Below are 25,451 nucleotides of genomic sequence, written 5' to 3'. Positions count from 1 at the left end.
CTTATCTAATCTAGTTGAATAATCATTTTGAAACTTTCTATCTAGATTTTTTTGTATGTACATTCTTGAAAAAGCCCAAGATATAGAAAAATAAAATTTCAATTCACTTTGTTTTTAACTTTTTAATAGCTTAAAATAGCTAATTAAGAATAAAATTCTCTACTTAAGAAACTTGCAAACTAAAGAGTACAGATTTTTGTCATGACAAGAAGGTTTTAGGGCTTCATTTTAACCTTATGAGAGGACCATTGTCCTTTTTTCCCCTATAGTCTTTAACCTCTAGCCTGAACCTCTTTTTTTTCTCCCCAATTTCCTCCTCTAACAAACCCTATAAAATTCTACACAATGGGGTCCCTTCCCAATTTCCAAGCTCATGCCACTTCTTCTCCCTTTTCCTGCAGTCAAGCTATATCACCTACTTGCCGGTTCTTGAACACACAAGATTCTTTGCTTCTACTTTGGGACTATTGCATTTGCAGTTCTGTTTGCCTAGAATTCTCTTCCTCTGACTCTCTGTATACTGCTTCCTCACATCTTGTCAGCTAAACTCAAGAGTACCTCCTCAGGCATCATTTCTGTGACCATCCTATTCAAGGTCTTGTCCTTTTCCCATCACCCTCTGTCATATGGCCTCATTTATTTCCTTTATAGCACTGAGCACAGCCTAAAATACATCATGTCTACTTTTTGCCTTCCTGTTGCTATCTGCCTTCACTGGAGTGCATGCTCCACTGCTGGGAACTTGGTCTTCACGTTCATTGTTGTATTTCTAGTACTTATGAGAGCACCTTACATTCAGTGGCAATTCACATAATAATTGAATGACTAATAAGCTTTTAATAATAAGTTTGAGCTATAGGGATATGAAACATTGATCATTTATATATTCTCCACAAGAAAAAAAAATGGCAGGGGGTGGTCCGAAGTGAAGTTAGTCTTATACAATAATGCAATTATTTTGATAAAGCAAGGTTTCATTTCTTTCCAGCTGTGAAAGAACGAATGGAACCTGGGTATATGTATTTTCCCTCCATCCATTTCCTCTCTATTGTACAACCGGTGAAATAAAGATAATTATTTTAATAGCTGCTAATGTTTTTAAACAAAAGTAAAACGTGTCTTGCCCTCAGAGTTTGCCAGGGTTTCTGACTCACTCTGCCAGTTAATGTGAAAATAAAATAAAATTTACATTTGCAACTTCTGCAGCCTTTCATAGATGTGGAAACAAAATAATGTCTCAGTTTATAGTGTAAGAATTTACATGATGACATTTAATATATAAATTATGTACCCTTACTAATCTAGGGAAACATATGTACTTTCTACTTTGCCCACTGTATATGATTATTCTTCTTTCTACTGTTAATTATTGCTATCCATGTTTATCTTCTGCTGTCAGATCTTTAGTTCTCCCAGTACAAAGTTCTCAATCTCCAACAATAGTCTGATACTTATTCTTTTCTCTGTGTCTTGGCTTATATTTCTTTTCCAGCCTAGATGACTAATTTTGTTTCAAGGTCTGGTCCAAGTTCTACATCATCTATGAATTGTTCTCTTCCAATCTTATTTATTGTATTTTTCACTTGTGTCCTTAATATATGATGTCTAAAAATTTTCTATTTTTTAAAATAAATATTTATATGTTCTTTCTCTAATAAGAATTTAAAAGTTCTTTAGGGAAGAAACTATTTTATATATTTCTCTTTCAACCCCTATAGCTCCTAGTACTGTTTGAACTCATCATGTGTGGTGCTCAATAAATATTTGCTGGATTGAATTGGATTGTAAGAAGCCATGAAGAGAAGGAAAATAGAAATCTACAGTGTATGGTAAAGCTCAGTTAAGCCTGTGTTTCTAATCTTCTTGCCCATTTAATCTTTGAAGAAAGCTTAAATAAGTTGTAAACTAACCATTTATTTTCTTGTAAAATTGAAGGTGTTAATAAGAATGACCAAAGGGCAAAAAGATGGGAAAAGTTTAGATATTAGATCAGTAAAATTATTCTACTTAATTTGAAACTTTAGTTGTGCTAATTTTGCTTTCCATAGAGAAATATACACACTAGTCCAAGAGAGACAACTAAAGCTTAAAGAGATATTTGATAACAGCTCATTTTGAAGAAATAAGATCGTATAGATTAAAGCAGACACCCACAGATGTCTCTGTCTTCATCAGTAGTCTGTATTTGAGAAACTTGTTTTTCTGTGATTCCCTCTGTCTCTGTTCTGAATTCCCAAAGAAATGTGTGTTGACCCAAAGAATGAATTAATGAGCTACTGATTCCTTTCAGCTGTCCCGTATAAGAAAACTTAGTTTCTCATAATAATCAGATGAACTTTCTAAATTTTGATGGTGAGAATTATGTTTTCCCTTTCTTTCTCTTGGTAGTCAAGGAGTTTTCACACCACTGCAGGACTTTTCCTGAGCTTGTGTTTTCTGGTATAATATTTTTATTTCTCTACTTCTCATTTACCCAATTCAATTTTTCTGGTGAGTTTTTCTTGTTTTAATTTTAATTTCTCTATTCCTCTAATTTTTAATTTCATAAAACTTTTTAGGAAGTAAGTGGTGTAAATAGTATTATTTTATAAAATCTTGGCCTACCATTATAAGCAAATATCCTACTCTAAAATATGAAAATTACAACAGAAGATTTTTTTAATGTTTTTTTTTTTTTTTTTTTTTTGCCACCAGCATACTTTCCTTCCTTCCATGCACCAAATGTTGCTTTTCCCTGACAATGTGTACTTGCAGTGGAGTCTTATAATTACTCTGACCTTGAGAAGGAGAGGTGGGAAATAGATTCCTGTTTCTCTGCAGCACCACAAGGGCAAACTGCACCTAGTTAATGATTCCAATTGAAGGTGAGAAATGAAAATGTTAACACAATGCCAGTAAGGGAGATATACTTTTATTTCAGAGCTGAGATAAAGGGTATGTGTTAGTATGGACTTTCTGAATTGAGAGGCTTACTAGGCAGAAGAGCAAGTTACCTACTTCAGGTCTCCTGACATGCAACTTTTGAGGAAAGGGGTTTAGAATTAAGATAGGGAAAAACTGATGGGAGTCCTCACAACTCATGAGCAACATCCATTCTGCTATATTGGATCAATTCAAGAGAAACATAAACTTTATCTCTGAGCAGAAACATTATACTACCTTCATCTAACATTTTGTTTGCACCATTCAAAATCCCTTCTGCCCGATCTAAATTCGGTCAAATGTGGATGAATCTATTTCAGAGGGAAAAATACCATATCAAGTCTCTTCAAAGTTAGAAAAATCTGTATTGGAATAAAAATTCTGGTAAGTATTATTATGCTGATATAGCAGTGATTTATACATTATAATGGAATATAAATGGCTTCAGGCAAGTACATTTTCTTGATAACCGAAATTATCCTTATTCATTGCAGCTTTATATTTTAATCATTTGGGATAAAAGTCATTCAAAGTGTATTATACACTGATATACCTTTCTAAACAGAGCATAATGATCATTATACACTCTTTTTATTAATGACACGAGTCTTCAGAATAAAGAATAATTATTATTTGGTGCTATATTATAGGACTATTATTTACAGACTGAAGTGACTTTCTAGTACAACAGGAAACAGTATTCTCATGGTATGATGTGAGAGACTACTGATTAATAAGTAAGAAGTTGAAAGGTTAACTAATTAAAGCCTAAAGTTAATATTGAGGCACAAACAACTTATAAATATACTTGCCTCATGAGCCCCAAACTTAATATTACTCTGTTGTTTCAAAGTACCTCTGAGGTAGCTTCATATTTCCCCTTAAAATTAAAGCGAATGGTTTGAAATGGGCATAACTGATACACAAACAACATCCCTGTAAGGAAGATGGCTCTAGCTTTTCCATTTTTTTTCCATTTTTGATTACGTCCAAATGCAGCATTCATTGAGCATATTTTGCTTTTCCCAGAGTTGCGGTCATATTTCAGTTATTCCTAGAAGACCCCTATCACCATCAGGATCACTAAAGTTGTTTTGATTAAATGTTACTTGGGGAAATATTTTCTAATGTTATTTAATTCTAGTGTAGTATGGGTGAAAAACAGTATCATAGTGGGCAGCAAATGCCTCCTTTGAAGGAAAGGACATTGCTTTGCTGTCCATGCTCCTTACCTTGATTGTGGACTAATTAATTCCCCTTCTCCCAACAGAACTGAGAATTTTAAACAGTGGTGTACAGTGAGACTTGTTATGATGCTGTCCCAACAGCTTTGCTGCAGGATTCAAACTGTTTCTTCAGAGTAAATTTTAATTTTTTGGGAAGTTCCTCTGACCCAATATATTTACCCAGCTCTTAATAACGTAGCATTCACGATCTCACCACACTCATTCATAAATGAGGGAGCATTGTATCCTCTCCAGATTGCATGCCTCCTTTCCTCTTTATGGCTCTGATCTGATTTACAATGTCAAGACATTTCTGGAGAGCAAAACTGTTCTTTGTACTTAATGGGAGATAATCTTAGGGAAACAAACAGAGGAAACAATTTGAACAGAGACAACTGTAACCTGACAAATAATAGCTCTGAGCTCTTCATCACACTCCAACTTGGTCTTTGCTAAATGTCTGGAAGTCTACACACTTTTTGTTTCCCCAAAAGGCTTACCTTACTAATAGTTTTGAAAAGTAGCCTGGTGGAGGAATGTTCTGTGGTGCTAACTATAATAGCTTTTTCTCTGAACCTGAAACCCTCTTAACTGAGAGACAGATAAAACCCTATCATCTACTTCATTTTCTCTAAATCTTTTTTCCCCTTGCCTTTAGGAAAAAAAAAAAAAAGAAAAGAAAATAGTTGGCAGCACATTAAGGACACAAGACAGAGAAAAATGTAGGTTCCTGTAATGTTTAAGGGAGATGAAAATCATCTGCTTTTGGGAACTGCCTAACGAAAGTTAGCTGGTGCATTAGTTATCCAAATTACCTCTTGCTTTTATCGCAAAGACAATATACAGCTGAATTGTTAAATGATGTGCACTTTTTTTTCCAAGAGCAAGATTGAACATTTAATCAGGTCAATAATTATTCACGCATTAGCACAGTCTTCTTCTTAAAGTGTAACGGTGACTCACTGGGTATATAGTCATTATTACTGATTAGCAGGAAATTATTTTTGCGCATCAGTGGTTCATGTGAAAACAGCTAAATTTATTATGCTGAGTTATTTAACAGTTGGACCATGTGAGAACTCTGGTATTACTGTTGTGACTAAATCTTTATACATATAGCAGTAGATAATTATGGAAAAACTATACCGCAGAGTTACTATTACAGTTTAATTTTGCTACTAACAGGTCCAAGTTTCTGAAGTTTGATACTCACCTTGGACATTCATAATGCACTTCCATAATGTTTCCTTATAGATAAATTTATTTGATAAAGAGACAAATGAAGAGAAAAAATAAATATTAAAACGGTAGAAGATAAAATACAAATAGCAGAGAATAAGTATTACAAAAAAAGAGAGAAAGTGAATAAAATACAGGAACTATGGAATGAGAAACATACAATTTAATTTAGTTTGAATTGTTATTAGGATGATATTTAATGAAGTATCTGAAATTCTCTTTGGTTTACACAATTGATGTTTTATGTTGTAAATAAAAGACAAATTCTATGTTTCATTTCAGTCATTTCTACATAGAAAATATTCCAAGAAGAAAATTTGCAAATCATTACTGGTATTTGTTTCTTTTGGGAGCAGATAAAGGCATCTTACAGATTATATATTAACTTGATCTTGATCTCGATTGTACCTTGCTTCATCTCTACTTCCTCCTATTACACTAACTCAAAATAAGATTATCTTTTAAAAACAATCAAGATATTACATAATTTCATATGTAAACATATCAGCATATATTGCTGAAAGGTAAGGATTCCCCTTTAATCATAGCCACAATATAGTCACATCTAATAAAGAATTAGAAATAGCCCATATTATCAAATATAAAGTCCATGTTCAAATTTTCTCAATTTTATAAATGTTTGTTTACAACTGGTTTGTTTAAATCAGTATCCAAGTAAGCTCAAAACATTGTGTTTATTTTGATATGTCTCCTTAGTATCTTTTAATCTGTAGGTTCTACTAATTTTTGACCTTGTAATTTATTGATTGAAAACCAGATTATTTGCATGTTTTGATCTGATTCAGGCTTGTTACTTTGGGCAAAACCACTTTATATGTGGTGGTGTACCTTCTATCAGGAGAACATGACATCTGGTTACCTCTTTTGAGGTTAGCATTCAAGCATTTTGTTAACTTGAATATTTGTTTCATGTGGGAGAGACATGTTAAATGCTTGGTTGTTTCTTTCTTACCACTTTCTAAATAATGAATTTGTTGTCTGCCTTCACCCAAAGTGATTAATATACTTTTAAATATCATTTTGAACTTATGGATTTTACCATAGATTATTGTATCACTCCATAACAGTTTTAATTTTTATTGATACACAAATTGTTCATCTTTGGCATAAAGAGACTTTTCAAGTTGGCTCCTCCATCCTTTGGATATGACCCCAGCAGTCTTTGATGGAGTCCTTGATAACAGATATGACCTAATGTCTAGGATCATCTTCAATATTTCCTCTTCCAAACCTGAAATTAGCCATTGCCTCAATGATTTTTGGTTCTGTTTAGTGGAGAATGCTATACTGAGATAAGTAAATGAATGCTAGGGCTTTTTGTTTGTTGGTTGGTTGGTTTTAACCAATGATTACTTGTTTTTTCTAGGCCTTTTTCTCTTTTTAGTGGACAAGCTTATAAATATCATTTTTTAAGAAAAGTAAACCATGAATTTATAATGACATTTCCAATTCTAATTTATCATTATGAGTTTCCAATTAACTCCATTGATTTCATAATTACTTATTTGCTTTTTTTTTTTTTTTGGATATTTAACGTTTACAAACAGCTGCTTTAACCAATTATATACAGTTTCTTTTTTCTCCAGCTCTTTATGCCCACTCAGGAAGGGTAGGCAAATACTGTGTTTTTAGTCACTTTATTTTTCTTTAATAGGCCCGCAAATAAACATATAGTACATTTGGTTTTGCTTCTGAATTTTGGGGACTGCAGTTGTTTCATTTTGATATGGCTGTCTTATAATTATAAAATATTTATATAGCTTAAAACACTTCTGCAAAGCAAATATATTCATAGAAGACTACTGCTGGTCCCTTGACCATGTTCTTCTCCCCTTCATAGATATACATTTTATTAAATTTATGCTTTATCCTTTTCTTTTGAAACTAAATAATTATTTATATGTCTTATTAGATAAATGTTAGCCTGGCTTTCTTTTTTAACTTTCTTAACCTCTACTGCTGGTCCCTTGACCATGTTCTTCTCCCCTTCATAGATATACATGTTACTAAATTTATGCTTTATCCTTTTCTTTTGAAACTAAATAATTATTTATATGTCTTATTAGATAAATGTTAGCCTGGCTTTCTTTTTTAACTTAATATTAAATCCTGGAGACTACTCCACAGCTGTATATGGAGCTCTCTTTTCTTCCTTTTAATGGTTGCATTGTATTTCATCGTGTGAATTTATAGTAATTATTCAACCAGTTCCTTATTGATGAACTTGAATTTGCTTTCAATCTTTAGCTATTAAAAATTGTGCTTTAATAAATAGCTTTGCACATAATTTCACCATATTTTTGCCATTGTATTTTTGGAATAAGATTCTGAGAAGTGAGATTTCTGGGTCAAAGAATATACCTGCATATATAAAATTATTATATATTGGTAAATTCTTTTTCAACATTTTTCATTCTTACCTACTATGTATGAAAAAGCTTAGTTCCCCATAGTTTCACTAACACGCTATATTACCCATCTTTTGGATTTTAACTATACTGATAAAAAATGGTATCTCAATATAGGCTAATTTGCATTTATCACATTAAGATGTTAATTTGTCGTGTTTAATGGGTTTTGTGTTTATTTTTTAGTAAGATTTATGATCATATTAAAAGGCTATTTTTAATATATAATGTCTGGCTTTTTGTTTTTTACCTTTTTAAATAATTTTTTTTTTAATGTATTAGGAAGTATGGCAGGTTGTAAAAATGACCACACTCCTTCCTGCATTCATTCCCTTCGAAATGTTCTTTCTCAGTTCTTCTTATGAAAATTTAGAATCCATTTACTTGTTGCTTTAAACCAAGGTTAGGGTTGGAACTTGTTTGGGCCAATAGAATTTGGTAGAATGGCAAGCGCGGGCCTCTTGAGACATTGCATGTGTCTCTCAGATTGGAACTTGTTTGGGCCAATAGAATTTGGTAGAATGGCAAGCGCGGGCCTCTTGAGACATTGCATGTGTCTCTCAGATTGTTGGAACCCTGTCTAGCTGCTCTATGAGAGTCCTGGCTACTCTGCTATAGGATGAGTGTCCACATGGAGCAGAGATAAACTATTATTGCAAATGCTGGCTTAGACAAGACATGGCAAAATGAGTGAGCCCAGCAGAAACCAGAAGAACCAAATATACTCATTCCAAAATTCAAACCTCAGAATCATGGCAAAAATACATTATTTTTGTTTAAGCTTCTAAATTTCAAGGTGTTTTATTGTTCAGCAAAGGCTCACATGAAGATAATAGTACATTTTCCATGAAGTATTACACACATTTCCCTAGTTTGTATATTGTCTTTATAAATGGCTAAACATTCTGGTATTTTTCTTTACATTTATTTCCACTTTGTTTTAACTTTGGTTTTTACTTTTGCTTTTACTTATCTTTTATGTTTTTTTTTTCCCACGTGCAAACATGGTTTTAATTATTAGCAATTGCACTGAACCAATAATTTTATATCCTTCCTTTTTAATCTAACTATATATCATAAACATTTTCCTGTATTTCTATATCATGTTTATAATTACAAGATTTAATTATAAATTATTTTATGTCCTTAAGTTTACCATAATTTATAAATCCTTTTATTTCTTTTATGTTTATTGCTATTATAGCTAATGCTATAATTGACAGCATTTTGCTTTATTGAATTGTTTCATTATGATAAATTTCTATCAATGGAATTAAAGAGTCAAAATGTATAAAAGCTTTATAGTTTTTGCTATATTTGGACACATAGTTTTCCAAATAATATAATTTGTAATTCTACCAGCAGTAAGTATTGAACTCTTCCTAGTAACAAATTTTATTTATTTTTTATGAATTAAGCATGCCTTTTTCCCAAAGCAAGTTTTGGAAATAGTTTAAAAAATCAAACGGTAATGATATCAAGCATAAAACTGCAGTCTTCTGTCTATCCCTTTCCACAATTCTCTATTTCCCCAGTGGATGCCACTTTCATGTCTTTCAGCCATTTTCTTTGGTGTTTAGGTAGGTTCCAAAATAACTTATTTTGAATATCTTTCTAAATTTCAGATATTGTGTATTGACTTCCTACTATGGAAACTGAAGATTTATTCTCTTAAACTCCTCTTACATTCTAGCGTCCCTCTCATAGACATGTATGTCTCCTCTTTCCATCAAACAAATCCACTTTTTAACATTTAAGTTAAGTTTTAAATCAGAGTTTTAAATTATCCTTGCTATGTATATATTGTTTAATTCAGAGCCAAGTCGAGCACTATTCTTAAATTTCCTTTCTTGTACAAATTTTTGTTTTTATTTTATAGAGTCAATTGCCTTTTATTATTGTTGTTGTTATTTAATTTTCTTATAATCTCTGGTTAAACATCTCCAACACTCTTCAATACTTCTCAGTCTCATTTTCCACTAAGTCAAAGTTGTCAAATCTATTCTAGAACTTTAATTCTTTAGTCTTCTGCTTTGGTCTGCATGGTTGTTCTCTAGGCTTGACGCATATCCATCATCCTCACACTTTTCATTCTCCAGGAAATTCTCTACACCTGTCATCTGTGCTGGATTTAGTATTTCATGGATACCATGGAAAAAGGACATTTGTTCTGTTTTCTATGCCCAGCACCTGAAGCCTTTTCTGTGATTAGGGAAATCTTCACTCTTATTGTCATTGTAGGAAAGTAAAGAGTGACTTACTGATTAGTAGCTAAAAATGCTAGCACCTCATTTTTCCCAAAACACTTTCAGCCAGGATACAAATGTATAAGATAGGATGACTCATTCAAGCGTGTCCATGGCGAACTTTAACACGGCTCATGATGCATAAAAGAAGGAACACGGAATGCTCTCTTTGATGGCAGCAGAAATAACACTTTGTGAGGTGGAGTTCTTGGTGTAGTCAGTGGCAGCTCAAGTCTCCAGTCAATATTTTCAGATGTCTCTGGTAGCTAACTGCTCTCTCCCATCCCTGCAATGTTCTCATTGCTTCTTTAGGTCTGCTACAGAAGCCAAGCTTGACCCTCTGGAAATGTGTTGGAAATCCTAACTTTGTAATCATGCGATTGGCCCAAATTATTGTTTTTCTTACCTCACTTCCCTACAAGTGGCCCAAGCCATGTGTATCTACATTGTAATCTCAGGGGTGTCTCCAGGCAAGACCACAGTGGTTTCATGTGCAAAATAAAAAAGGCTTCAGTGACTGTTTTTCAATTTTCAGTTATTTATTTATTTATTTATTTATATATCCAACCAAAACCTTTAATAACAAGGACCTGGGGTTAGTTTTTGTAGCCGCAGCTGGACCTTCAGTCTGTGCTACGATTGAACTTCTGATCTTTGCAGCGTCTGTAGAGTTTGGTGTTGCTCTTTGGGATTCCCTGGCCTTTGTTGAAAAGCCTGTACACCTCTCAGCCCTTGCAAGGACAGCAAGGCACTACCTAAGCCCTTGGGGGAATTCAAGGCCAGCCAGTTGGAGGTGAGGATCTTGCTCCCTGCCTGGAAGGTGTGATTCTGGGCGTGGCTGCTCACTCGCAGCACACACACCTTCTTTTCACCTCCTGGATACACACATCATCTTTATTGTTCTTACAACTACAGCTGTTTTGTCTTCCTGGCCAGGAAGCTTCACCTTCCACATCATCATTAAAAGAGAGAGAGGCAGCTGGTTGATGTGACTCATGTATAATCCCTTCAGCCAAACTTGGTTGAATGTGGAGTTGTTTGTCTGACCAGAAAGCTGTAGAGCTTGACCAGAAGCTTTTGGTAGATATCATGGGTCTTGGGGAACTTGCTCCCACTCTTTCCCTCCTTGCTGTGGAGGATGTTGACCCCCATGGTGAAGCCACTCACCCCACCCAAACCACAGCTCAAGAGATGTGAAATGTGTCACATCCCTTTGGTGACAATGCTGTGGCCTGGCTTGTTTTTCTAACCCTTGATTCTATAAGTTACCTATATCTTACAGATAAACTCTTTGTCTAGATAATCATCCACACTCCTCTTTTGTTGTTTGGAATTAGACACTTTGATTAATATGGAACTTGAAGATACATTGTATCTTCCTTTCTTATTTATTTCTTTGTTTTGTGGGAGACATTCTCCAGCAACTTTAGGTAATTATGTAGCGGGAGACATTTTTTGAGAGCATATATATTGGAAATTTTTTTTTTTCTGCCCTCACAATTGATAGTTTGCACTTAAATTTTTAGGTAGCAAATCATGCCTCAGAACTTTAAAAACATTTTTACATTTGTTTTATTGCTTTCAGCATTGATGTTGGGAAGGCTGATGGTACTTTTAACAGTTTTTTACACATTAATCTTGTCTCTCTAAAGTTTCATGATCCTCTTTTATCCCTCAGGAGATGAAATTTTGCAGTGACAGACTTCTATGTGAGTTAATTTAGTTTTGTTTTGTTTCTCCATTTATTTCTGTAGGTTCTTTATGATCTTTTCAATGTGGAGATCCATATCTAACAGTTAAATTTGGGGAATTTTTCTTGTGTTATTTCTTTGATAATTTTTCCCTCTCATTTTCTCTGCTTTCTTTATCTGGGACTCCTATTTCATAAACGTTGGACTTCCTGAATCAATCTTTTTTTCCCTTATATTTTCTGTCCTATTTTTCTTTATTTTTTGTTTTATTTTCTGGGAGATATCCTCAACTTTATTTCCCAATCTTTCTATTATTTTTGGTTTTTGCTATTATATTTTGGTTTTCTTAGAACTTTTTTGTTATCTAAAATGATCCTTTTTTTTGTAGCATTCTGATTTGGGGTCATAATTATAATCTCTTATTTCTTCAAGGACAACAAAATATTTAAAAAATATTTTGCTTCATAAATTTCCTTGGTTACTTTTTTTTCTGTACATTTTTATTTTCATGTTTCATATTAGAGATTTCCCACAACTGGCTAGTGGTCCTTAGCCTCCTGTTTATATCGAGTGGGGCACTGAAGTTTATTGGAGCTCTGTTTTCTCAGGTGAGGATGGCTTACGGGTGAGTTTTACTCATGGGAGAACTCAGACTTTTTATTATGTTTGAGGGGATCCCTTATTGTCAGTACCTGTGGGACTTTTTCCTTTTGGTCTATTTTCCCTTCCATTTCTTCCATTGGGGATTTTGACCTGGATATACTAGGATAGGAAAGAGTGTGGTAGACTCAATGTTTGTTAATTGAGTTATCACTTAAATCTCATTATTAGTACCTTACCTCTTCCCCTTACCTGTGCCTTATATCTTTAGATGAGATCCTCTATTCAACTTTTTTCAGAGGACAAACGCTTCATCTTTTGCACAGGTAGGAGAGATATAATTATTGGCTGACTGGCATGAGAGAAGAGGATATAGCAGCTCTTTTTAAAGACTTAGCCTCTTACTGTCCTTTCTGCTGTGCCTTGCATCTTCATTAAATTAACAGATCCCTCCAATTCTTCGGGGTTCTATAGTGTGAATCCGCTAGGTTCTTGTTAACTCCCACTTCTACACACACACACACACACACACAAAATCTTCCTCATTATTAACTGCTTATTTGGTTTCCAGTTTTCAAAATTTAGTTAACGTCTTTATTCTACATTGCTATACTTTTCTTTGATTTTGTAGATTTTTTTTTTTTTTAGTTGCTATCATTTTGGATGTTTTAGGTGGAGCAGAAATAAATGCATGTGTTAAAGTCACAATGCTTAACCAGAAAATTATAAGTACATTTCTTTTAGAAGTAAAAATCAGGTGGTAAAGAATCTTTCCATGGGCAAGTTAGATAATACAGCCTATAGTGGGATGGAAATTATGAATTCTAGAAACTGTCTCTGGGCTTTTTCATATATCTAATCTTCATAGATTGTCATTTATTCTAGAATTGTATATCTTTCTACTTTGCCTCTATTACTGTACTCAGTATTAAAAACATGTTATTGTTACTTTATCTTACATGTTCCACCTCTAACTCTCTTCTCAAAATTATTAAAAATTACAACTTTTATCACACACATTCCAAATTCCAGTTTTGTATTCTTTAACTTAGCTGAGTCATTAATTGTTTCTTTTCTCTTAAGGTTACTCTTTTATATTATCTCTATTTGGAAATACCTTTTCTTCACTCTCTGAAATTTTATTTCCTTTTAATACAATTTTATTCTAATTAATAAACATGAGTTAAGTAATATTTATGTAACTGTTATTATGTATTATTATTTATACACATAAGGCATTCTACCCCCAGTTTTCCTTTCCAGCCAATAGCAAATTATAAGTGTTCAGTAAATGTTAAACATTATAGATAGAGGGAAAACAAGAGTGTAGAAAGATTAGGAAATGAAGAGTTATAATGCATAGAGATGCACAGAAAGAACAGAAGATATCTGGATAGTCATAATGGGTCAAATTATCATTTGTTGTCAAATAACTGGATATTTATTTTCATTTATCTATACCATAGAGCATATAAATTCCAACTCTCTTCTTTAATATATTGGTTATTTAATTTTTTCAGTGACTTATTTTGTTATGAAAATCACTAAATAAAATGCCTATCTATTCTACAATAGCTTTAAAACACAAGTTATACAAGGTAGAAGAGAAAATACATATATTGTTTTTCCCTTTAGGTAGATATACAAGGTATGCTTTTAAGTAAATAAAAGATTAATAAATGCCTTCTGGCTATGTTATTAGTCCAGTATAACCATGGACACTGTTATCTAACTAGAGAACATTAGCTTCTTGTTCTTGAATTAAATGACAGTAAAATTTTAAAGCTTGTCATTTTTGTTTCCAGATTGGAAATTTGTACTGTGACTTCACTTTCTATTTCTTTTTGTGTTTGGACTAGCAAATCTATTTTCCTTCAGACATTTTTGTTTGACTAGGTCAGGAATCAAAACCCTAGGTTCTTGAAGAGATTAAGTTCATAAATCAATCAGGCTTGGGAAATGGGTATTTTAACATTCAATTTCTTTCATTATAATGCTCTAGTCTTCTTACTCTAATCCTAGTGGCATCTTGCCCATAGTCACTGAATCATTTGCTTCATGTTGTTCTACTTAACATACTATGTTTTTCTTCTATACATGTAAGATTTTCCAGAATGCTACTTAAAAATGTTCACATTTTTTAAGGTTTAGTATTATATTAAAAAAATAAATAAATAAAGTGCAGTATTGTCCTCCATTTTTATTTGTCGAATATTTTCTAGCTTTACTCTTTATCCTGACCAAATTATATCAATGCTTTTCTTTCCTTACAGGCTGTCTGCTTCAACATGAACAGAGATTCTCATTTTGCTCAATTATTATATCACAAGCATGTAACATTTTATCTTTCACATAGTAAGCACTCAATAATTAATTCATTATGAACACACTGATGCCCTTATATAATGGACATATAGTATTTGCTCTTTACTTTCCATATTCTGTAATATTGATTTAATATTTTAATTGCTGAAATCAAAAATGAAAAATGATTGCTGATTTGCCTTATAACAATAACAGTAATACCTATCTTATTGATTTTAAAAAGACTTAACCTCCTCCTTCACACACACTTTAACATCTCTGATATTGGAAAGCATCTACAATGATAGCATGCTATGATTTAATTGAAAAAATTTTTATTCCTTCTTCTCTTTTTCCCTCCTTCTTTTCCTCCCTTCCATTTTTATTTTCTTTTGTTCTTTTTGGATCATAATGTAGTGATATGTCTTAGAGTCAATGTAGATTTTTTTTTAAGAAATAGCATAGGTAAAATTAATTGAATTCCTATTGTATATTAATGTGCATGAAGTATTTTTTTTTTCTATTTTACCGATGAAACTTAGGCCCAAAAGTAAGTAAGCAACTTACTCAAAGTTATATATCTAGTAAATGGTGGGATTTGAATTGATATTGTTCTAGTCCAAAGATCGTGCTCTTTACATACTAAATAAACATCTATTCACAATCTCTGAAGTATTACTGAACAAAGCTCTGAAGTTGTAGAAAAAAATTATATATTCTAGAGTTGGAAGAAAATTTAGAAGGTATCTATTCTAATTCCTTTATTTTACAGATAAGAAAAGAACTCTACATAGGTTAAGTAATTTGCTCTACGTAATGAATCTAGAAATTTGCAGACAAAATCATGCATACTTGTAGTAACAAATGCAAATACTAAAAAAGTGTATAATGAAAAAACAAAATCTCACTCCACCTTTTCAGAGACATAGCATGTATCTTCCAGTTTTCGATTAAGACTCAAAAACAGGGTCCAAGATGTAAGCATCAATAAATCTCATTCTTAAAATTATTTTGAAAGCCAAAAGTAAAATATTGCTGCACATATAACTCTTCTAATATGTCTTCTGCTACCTTTATTAAGAGAAGACAAATTGATATAGGTGACATTTAGAATAACTTTCAAAATATCTATTGTGTAGTAGAGACTCTTCATGCCTTAACTAATTTTATCTTCATCACAAAATTTTGAGGTGAGAATAAGTGAACTTTGTTGCCATTTTGTGAACAAGGTAGCAAGAGTTTGGAGACAGCAAACAGCTAACTAAAGATGCAAGGTGGAGACAATTGAGGACTGCGAATCTTTGGCAATGAAGATTTGGGTCATTCAAATCCTGGCTAAATGAGGTTCTGGCTGATGATAGAGGTAACAACCGATGAGCAATGGAAAAAGGAAGCCAAAGACATTAAACAAATCCGGTGACCAATCACAGAAGTAAGGATTGTAGAGACTTTGCATATTATTTGACTGTTATATTGTGTGTGTGTTTATTTGTATGCCACCATTTTCTTCAACCCTTGCTTTCTTCCTTTTATGTTATGTATATGCTATTGGTAGTTAAATTTACAATTTAGTCTTTTAGGTAACAAAATATTCAGTGGGATTCTTCCTGAATTTGTGGAGCAATTCATATAGCCAGTGATAAATACAATGGCTTTTCTTAGTCTCATTTTAGGGAAAGAGTCTTTTTTTAAAAGGGTAACTATACAGATATAACGTTGTTTTGTTGTTGTATGGGAATTAAAATGTATGTAACAGGGAGCATGCAACAGTCGAGATTTAAAGGAGTGGACTGTACTACTTATCTATTTATTGCCTATTAGCTCGAAATTCGTCCATTTTGCCTGATCTGTAAAAATGGATCTGGGCCCTTTGGCAACTGACACAATGTTGGGCTTTCTCAGTACAGAGGGATGGAGAGACACTGCTGGAGGAAAATGTTTTGTTTTCTGGTTTGGGAGTGATCTAGCAGCAGGTTCCCATGGCATGAATAGCTTCTGCATTGCTTGACCTCTACAGCTCCTACAGTTGCTTCATTCTGCAGTGCATGGCAGTACCTAATGGCTAACAGCTTCCACTCAGGTGATTTTGCAGTGAGAGGTACCTCTCTGTATATAGCTTTCATAAGCATGTTAGGGCACAGACTTCCAGCAAGTTATGCCAGCTAGGCACCACAGCAAATTCTTTGCCATTCAACGGGTCAAGTCATGGCTATGCCCTCTCTTGCAAGGTCTGTATCTCAGGCCTGGCATAGGGGGAAAACATTCTCTCAGGTGTTCAGTCTCAGTTTTAAAGGTAGTGACTGCTCATTATACCTGCAATTCCTATATTTTTTGGAGTTCCCTTTACTTTTTAATAATTGATATCTCCTTATTCCAATCTTTCATTATAGTTAATTATTAATTATATTATATTTTTCTTTTTAAATACTGTGTGGTTTTCCTTCCTGATTAAACTAATGACTGTCTGACCTCAATTTCCAAGCTTTTGACCACTATCCTATACTTCCACTGCTTGTTACCATTAATAGGGATAGTTTAAAGCTGATAATACTGTGGCTTTGAATATATTTTTAGAGATAAATAATTAATGCTTGAGATAGTAGGAGCATATAGTTTTGGAGTGAGAAGGAACATTATAAATTATTCAGTTTGCTATTTCTTTATTCAGATGTGGAAACTGAGGCCAAAACAACTTCAATAACGTTGAAATCATATTTTGTCTATTTATGTATCACCATTGCCTATCATAGAGTTGATATTTAGGAAGTGTAAATTGAATTAAAATCAGTGAATTTACTTGGAAAATTTTATTGAGTACCGTGCTCGTAGCTGCAAATGGAGAAATGATTTAGACAGACGTACTTCTTCCCCTCAAGAGATTTCCTGGCAAATAGCAAATTTGAAATCAGAATTATAACTTTGGTTTAAACTAAGCCATTATTATTTTGGTTATTATTTCCAAACTGAATTGTGGACTGAAATTCAAAGCTGGTTTTCTTTGGGCAGATTTCGTACTTGTCTCTAAAACTTCATAGAAAAGAGAATAATGTGGACATGTTTAAACTTAATTTAACTTTGATACAGCTATTAGAACCTGTTATCTTCCAGCATAAGCTTTGTCTAGTTACCTCTAAAAGCTCAATTTCCAGCACACACATTTACAATTTTACTCTGTCACTTATGGGGATATTATCTTTATGCAAGAATCCCAAACTCTTTTTAGACTTTAATTTGGCAGAAACTTTGTACGCCACTTCTTAGAATGATAGGTAATAGGAAATATCCAAGGTATTTCACAGTCTGGCCACAATCTAGTATAGCCAGACTGTGAAATACCTTGGATATTTAGCTTATGGGATTTTAATAATAACCTTTGGCTGAATTGGCTTATGAATTCTGATAACCTTTAGAAATTTAATAAATGTCTACCACATTTTCATAGATATATTTATTTGATAACATAGTTTGTAATAATCTAGACTATTTATTTTGCTAATATAAATTTACCATTCTTTCCCTTTTGGTTGGGAGATTAGGATGTATTTCAATTCAGTGACATATTTTCAAGACAAATTTCAGTTGAATTTTAATCAAGCATATATTTTTAATTCTGGGCATAGAGCTAGAGGTATTGTAATTTTATCATCATAATAAGTGGTAAAATCCTATCTTGTATTCTATATAAATATTTTACCTCTAATCATTGTGGGGAACTGTGTATCAGTACATTTCATAAAACTTGGAATTATTCTCCTTTTAAAAAATAAAATTTCTGATAATTGACATAATTTAGAGGATTATTTGTCTGATAAAATTTTTTTTCTCATGTAACATTCATCAGCAGATAAGCAAACTTCAGGATATCAATAATTAAGTGGCTCTTTAATTCCATTTTATAATTTTAAAATAAAAATGGTTAAGAAAAGCTAAGAAAAGTGAAAGCTACTGGATTCTGAGAACAAAGAAAGAAATAAGCAATACCTTGGTCAAATAGTGAATTTAACATTCTCTTGTTTTAAGTAATAGCTTTTTGAGAAGTCACTATTTTAACCATTTACTTTGTGTCCAGTATCATCATCTTAAATTGGTGACATACATTTAATACCTAGGGCATCATTGATATTTTTGAAAGCACACACCTTTTCTGCTTTTCTTGCTCTCCCTCATATTTCCGTGTCTATTTCCTGATGATTTTTCAGTTCTCAAGCTCATTTCCCCTGACACATACTTACTCCTTGCTTGTTCAGAACTTCTGTTGACCTCTTAAAGGTCATGGCAGATACAAATTCTACATGAATATAAGAGAGAAAGGATTTGGCCCTTTGCTTTCATTGGCCCCTCCAGAGATCATTTCTTTTATTATGGTATTATAAAAATGCTTACTGTTTTAAAAAATAATAATTTAAAAAGTACTATGAGTAAAGTATTAAAAAACAAAAAATCTTCTGTGATCTATAAACAAGGAAAACCACATGTACAATTTTTATGTATTTTATTCTATTTTTTCTATACATTTTGGAAAAGTAATTAGAGTTATACTTTATAAAAATTAGTAGATGCAGTTTTTAAATTTCATATTATATTATGGGAATTTTTCATTAATAATCTTCAAAGACATGATTTTTTATAGTTTCATAACATTCATCATACAGAATAGCACCTTTAGTTGCTATTGCAAATGAATTTCCAAGTAATCTCACATTTTATGAAGGAGGTGAGTGTCCCATAATGAATCATGGGAACATTTGGGCATGTTGCATGTACTCTGAGAAGGCAGCAGACAGAGTCCCTGCCTATCACATTTTTTACAAGCAAGAACATGCCCCTCTGACACAACTGGCTTAGAGAAAAAGAGACAAACCTGCCTCACCAGATTGTTTCATTCAGTTCAGAATGGAAAAAGATGACTGAAACTTGTTTTCCTAGTATGATAATTGCTAAATATAGAATCTATATAAGGGACAATGAAAATCTAAGGTAATGGCATAAATAATTTATGGAATATCCATCATTTACCTATAAAAGTAAATCAATACTATATTTTGACCTTAATGCACTAAGAATGATGCAATCTTCATTTAAATCCTTTTCTTCAATTAACCTCCTCTCCTAATTTTTACAATGGAGTGATAACCTCCAAAGTGACTTTCAAGTTGTCAATGTCTTTGGCTTACTGTAAATGGCCATTCAAGATAACAATTAAGTGTAACTACTCAGAAATGTTTAACTTTTCATAAAATCTAAACTCTTTCATATAGTAAAAATGTTCACAGTAGCAAACCTAATGCTAAGTAAGGGTTTTTCTAAGATGGAGAGTTTTTTTTCCCCTAATTATAATTATGGTAGGGTGAATTCTCTAACCAGGCTTATTGTTTTTAGGAGAATAATGATGCTGGGCAACTGGTATCGACATGGTACAAACCCATGGAGGCTGGTGAGTATTTTGAAGTCATCTATTTTGCATATTTTAATATCTCATTATATTAAAATTTATAACTAATATTTAAATATGAAAGCCTTTTCATATAGAAAGCATTATGTGATAATTTCTAACCATAGAGTTCACAAATAAACTATTTTGAGAGTCAAAATTAAATGGACATTCATTTATCTGTTCAAATAGTAGAACAATTGAATAGTTTTCATGAAGCATATTTGGAATATATTGTTTTGAGAAAATTCTTTATATTTATAAAATGGTGATGTTACATCCATCTTCAATAAATATTTGAGCTGTTTGATTCTCGGTGAGCATCTTTAATGATGTTTACCTAGATATCTAAATTTAGCCATTGGAGTTTTTTTCTGGTGTTGAAATCAGATCTTGACTGTAATTTTGTATTAAATCTTTTTGTGTAATTATTTTGCAGTTGGTGTAATGAAGGAAAACATAAAGCACATGTGTATGGAATTGAAAGAGAGAGAGAGAGTTTGATAATAGAGTTTGATAATTTACTAGGAAAAAAATGTTGCCTATGTTAACAAACAATAATAACTCATGTAGGGTTTAAAAATTTTATTGTGCATTTATTCTCTATCATTTTTACAGTGTGCAATAACTTTAATAGGATGTATGCATTTGTTTGTTTTTTTGTTTTGTTGTAAGATTCACTTTGGGACCAATCGTTTCACCAAAGAAGTGAATCTCTATTTTTAAGAGTAACATATTTTATTAACATTTGCTTTTTATCTGAGACTAATTGCAATCTTCAGTTAAAAGAGAAAAATAAAAAATGAAAGAAATTAATTTTTGATAGTTAAACTGCTTTGTGAACTATAAACTTTAGAGCTTGAATAAACTTATAGCTCCTCTAGTTCAATATTCTTCCTTTAACAATGAGGATACTGAAGTCAAGAGAGGTGGCCTGACTTATAAAAGCCCCTTGGAGGCATGAATGGGAATGAGTAGTGAAGCCTTTGCAGCTTTGGGCAATTGCTTGGCTAAAACACTGTGAAGATGAATTTGTTCTCATTATTTTGTTTATTTTAAGCCTTTATGTATTCATAGGTCTCATATGAGCAAATACATTATCACAACAATTTTATTAATTATTTATTTTTAACAATATGAATGGCCAATATTTATAAATATTTTCATTTTCTGGTAGGTAAAATTGACTTTAAAATCATAATTTAAAAATCATAACTTTTCTGAAACAGTGTCTTTTAAGTATCAAAATGAAGAAATAAGAAAATTTTGTTGTCATCCAAGAGCAGGGAGTATTATCCTGATTAAGATGAAAAAGCAACTAAGAATGCTGATCAGCTCCTCTTCTAAACACCAGTTGAAAATTCTTAAATGACTTTGGGCAAGTCCCTTAAGCTATTAGCACTTATATTTCTTTATTGCAGAAAGGTGATAATAGCTGTCCTCTGGCTGTTAACCTTTAACCAATGTGTTGTGGACACATCGATTCTTCTCTTATTGAAATATTAAGTTCCTTGAGGTGCCTGTGTTTATGACTGGGCTGAATATTTTTTAACATCTTCCCAGCAGGGCTGTAGAAAGAAAACTGAAAAATAGATGAAAATTAATTCTCAGATTAGAATTAATTATTGCTGTGAACTTTTCCATAGAAATAATTTCATCAAATCAGCTAGCAAGCAAATGGCAGAAGTTACTCAAGAATGGAATTCTGTGATCATCCAAATTCAGTGTGGTCCACTGATCCAAAGTACCTTCACCTGAAAGCAAATTCTTGGGTCCTATTCTAAGCACACTCAATCAGAAAGTCTAGTTGAGGTCAAGTTCTCTGTGTTTTAATAAACTCTATATGTAATTTTGATATGTGCTAACATTTCAGAACCACTGGTCTAAATAAAAACAAAAATTAGTTAAAATGGATTCATAGAAATCAAATCATTTTAGTCTTGGTAAGAGAATTCATGCTATATTGGTTATATATGTTTTGATGTTCACTCAGGGGAACAAGAGACTGTGTTAAGCCCACATGGATTGCTTATCTTAACTTTTGTGTATCACTGGAATTGTCAAAGGATGTCAGGGAAATCTCAAAGTTTTGATAGCCAAATATTAGGGAATTGGAATAAGCAGAAGATCATTAAGGAAAATATGGTTGCTGCTGAGATGTTGGTATAACATATAATATAAAAAAATATAGAATAATTTGTTCTGTGTACAAATAAAAGGGTACAGGCACTCTAAAAGATTTAGCACATGTTAAAAGGTTATGATTATTTTAGAGTGCTACTCATGTTCAGCATTCATTTTTGTAAATAAAAGTTTGACTTGGTATTAAAATAATGATAGTTGTGAGCTTTAATTTAGTTTCTTGAGATTAAGGATATCAAAGAAGGCAGAAGAATTTCCTTTTTTACAATGATATTAAAGTTTTATATACTTTATACTGTAACAAAAATTTTTGTAGTGAAAATAACTTTTCTCAGGGAAGATCATTATAAAATAAAGCTAATTTAGTGCTGGATAAAGTTATTTTTATAGTTGTGGTAGTTTGAACAATGTTGCTGATACCAGCATGGAAGAAGAATGATATTGACAAATATGTCTAAGACTTAGATTGACCATTACTGGCCATATACAAATGATTCTCAAAGTAGTTATTCTGGAGAAGTTAGGGAAAAAGTGGTGAGTTTGTCAAAATAGCCTGGATGATTACATTAAACTATTCATGTTTCTCAACATCTCACATTTCCTCACATCCATTTCACATTGCAACCTTAAGAATACTGTGTTAGATTACGTTTAATCTAAGAAAAATTGGTCTTTAGGAATAACTCAGTTATTTGCATTGTTACTTCATCTGTAATATTCATGTATCTATTCAAAGTGGATAGAAATTATTACACATCAGCTAACATTTAATGTCATGAGTTTCTGTGAAAATAGATGAAGAAGGGAAGCCCAATAGTTTCACAGTGATTTTTTTTAAAAAAAATTTCTTCTATAAGCTATCAGGATTTTTCTACTGATAATGGATTTTTTTTTTTCTCTCCAAACTCTTCTACTTTTCTGTTTTCCTAAAATAAATCGTAAAGGTTATTAAAAATGAGACTATGAGGTTTGGAGATGTCAGAAAGCTTGCCCTGGCAAATCAATAGATCTTTGTAAGGAAGACGCCTCTAAATATGAAGTCACCTATCGATTGCTTAAAACTCTGCCATTGTCCTAATCCTTTTTATTCATTATCATTAATGGGATGATGTAAGTTGGTTAATATCCAGTTTTTGAGGATACTGGTTTTGAGAAAAGAAAGGAAAGTGACCACTTTAAACTTCTGAATTTGGAAAGCTGGTCATATTAGAGGTAGAGAGTTCTTAATCTGATCTTTAGTCCACTGCTGTCAGTGTCCTTCAGTCCTGACTAACCCCTTTCTGGCGGTCAGCTCTATGGACAGTTCTATCCAGCCATTTCTGCTTCAGCTTAAATTAGTGCTCTGTCTAGGGTCCTTTGGTCAACCTCATCTTCCCTGGCCCCCTTCTCTTGTCCTGCTCTTAGATACACAGTCCCGGTTGCCCTCTTTTCCGTGTCATCAGCTGCTCTGTCAGGTCAGGTAAGATCAAGGTGTTCTTTTACAGCCCCAACATTTTTTTTCTGAAAACATACTAAAGACAGATAGAATGCTTAGACAAGGCATAAGCAATATAGATATAGAAGCTGTATACCTTTAACTTGAGGAACACAATACACTTTCAGACATAAGATATATGCCATGCAGTGGCAGAACACAGGATCCCTCAGAAGAAATCAAGTCACCGGTTGTGTGGTGTTCTATTAGCATCCTTCTTAATATTTGTCAGCTTCTCGTTACACATTGCTGTGATTACTTGATTACTGTCTCAAAAATGTTTTATAAAGGCATAGTCTATGGCTGTTTGGTTTGCTATATGTGTACTCTGATCTTTGTGTCTAAGACATAAGTGCTTAAGAAAGAGAGAGGCGATAGGCTGATAATCTTAGCGAAGAAAGTAGTATGGACACAGGGAACAAGTTTAATGTGTAAGGAATGTTCTGATCCAGCTTGAGCAGAGATTTCCTGTGTGGAGTAGTGGAAGATGATGTTAAACCTGTAAAGTGGACAGATGATGGAAGACTTGGCTCAATGGTGAGTTGGAGCTGCTTTGAATTGGTTCATGAAACCCTATTATGCACATCTTCTTCCACTTTTGGGAACTCAGTCATGTTGAGAGTATTTACACTATAGAAATCAGCAAATAGTACAAATTAGGGCTCTTTCCCAATAAACACAAACACAAAGAACCAAATGTTAAACATTTATAAGCAAATCACTGCATTATATTTTAGGCTTCAAAGGTGATACTTGTTTCTAGGTTCAAGTATGAGATAGAAGCATGCAACTGAAATATTTGTAAGGTTAAAAGCCACTACTAGCATCATCATAGTGTAGAACTATTACAATGAATAAAACCCAAAAATCAGAAGCTAGTAATTTCAGTTAGAAAATAACATGGCAAAATTGGTGGTTTGAGAAGACTTATTTTGCTACTCTTTTGCACTAATCTATTGCCTAGAATTTTTTTTTCCCTCAAATTTCTTCAGGTCAATGAAATTCCTTCCATTTTAAGAAAATCATCTTGTTTTAGGATAACCTCAATTTTGTAGAAAACTGATAATAAAATTATTTGCTATTAAATTTCATATGTATTTTTCTACTTCTGTTAAAAAGAAATAAAATAGTTTCTCGTATAAATAACAAATTATAAAAAAATTTATACCTTTATAATGTGTAAAAGTATAAAAGAGATAGCACCCATAACATATAGATAGAAAGCCATTTGTAAATTTTTTAAATTATTTTTCTAGGGATAATCCAATAATTCTAATTTTCTATTTCACTTTTCTTTGTAGTAGTTATCACCTTCTAATAAAATACTTATTACTTGTTTACTCTTTCTTCTCTTCTAGAATGTATTAGATAATATAAATTCACCTTTTCTTTCTCCTTATTTCAAGATTTTGTTTACCTTAATTTTTAATTCACTTGTGAGTTAAATGAAATCATAAGTTCTAAGATTAATTTCAATATTTTTTCCCAAATTCCTCCTATTGTCTCAACTACCATTCAATGACTATTGCCTTGAAATGCCACTGTTATCATATTTAGAATTTCCCTATATACTTAGCTGTTTCTTGTTTTACATTAATTTTATTTAATAATTCGATCAATCATTTATCCAACAAATACTCACTAGATATTACTATGTACCAGGCATTGTACTAGTTGAATGCTTTGGGGAAAACTAGCTTCATTCCCAATTAACTCAGGTTTTTTTTTTTTTTTTTTTTTTTTTTTT

General features: G+C 32.4%; 1 long non-coding RNA gene and 1 pseudogene across 1 annotated transcript in view; one reads left to right on the top strand and one right to left on the bottom strand.

Annotated features, from left to right (window-relative positions):
• Positions 1-25,451, top strand: part of LOC120598106 (uncharacterized) — a 78,456-nt gene that overhangs the window by 19,708 nt on the left and 33,297 nt on the right. The window contains exons 2-3 of the long non-coding RNA XR_005651505.1: positions 15,887-16,089; positions 20,037-20,091. This is a non-coding gene — a long non-coding RNA (uncharacterized LOC120598106). The remainder of the gene's footprint in view (positions 1-15,886; positions 16,090-20,036; positions 20,092-25,451) is intronic.
• LOC120598104 (ribosomal protein L18-like) lies at positions 10,659-11,373 on the bottom strand (annotated as a pseudogene).

This window comes from Pteropus medius, unplaced genomic scaffold, assembly GCF_902729225.1.
Source record: "Pteropus medius unplaced genomic scaffold, Ma_sr-lr_union100, whole genome shotgun sequence".
In the NCBI taxonomy this organism is placed as follows: domain Eukaryota; kingdom Metazoa; phylum Chordata; class Mammalia; order Chiroptera; family Pteropodidae; genus Pteropus; species Pteropus medius.
This window is presented reverse-complemented; position numbering and strand designations above follow the sequence as displayed.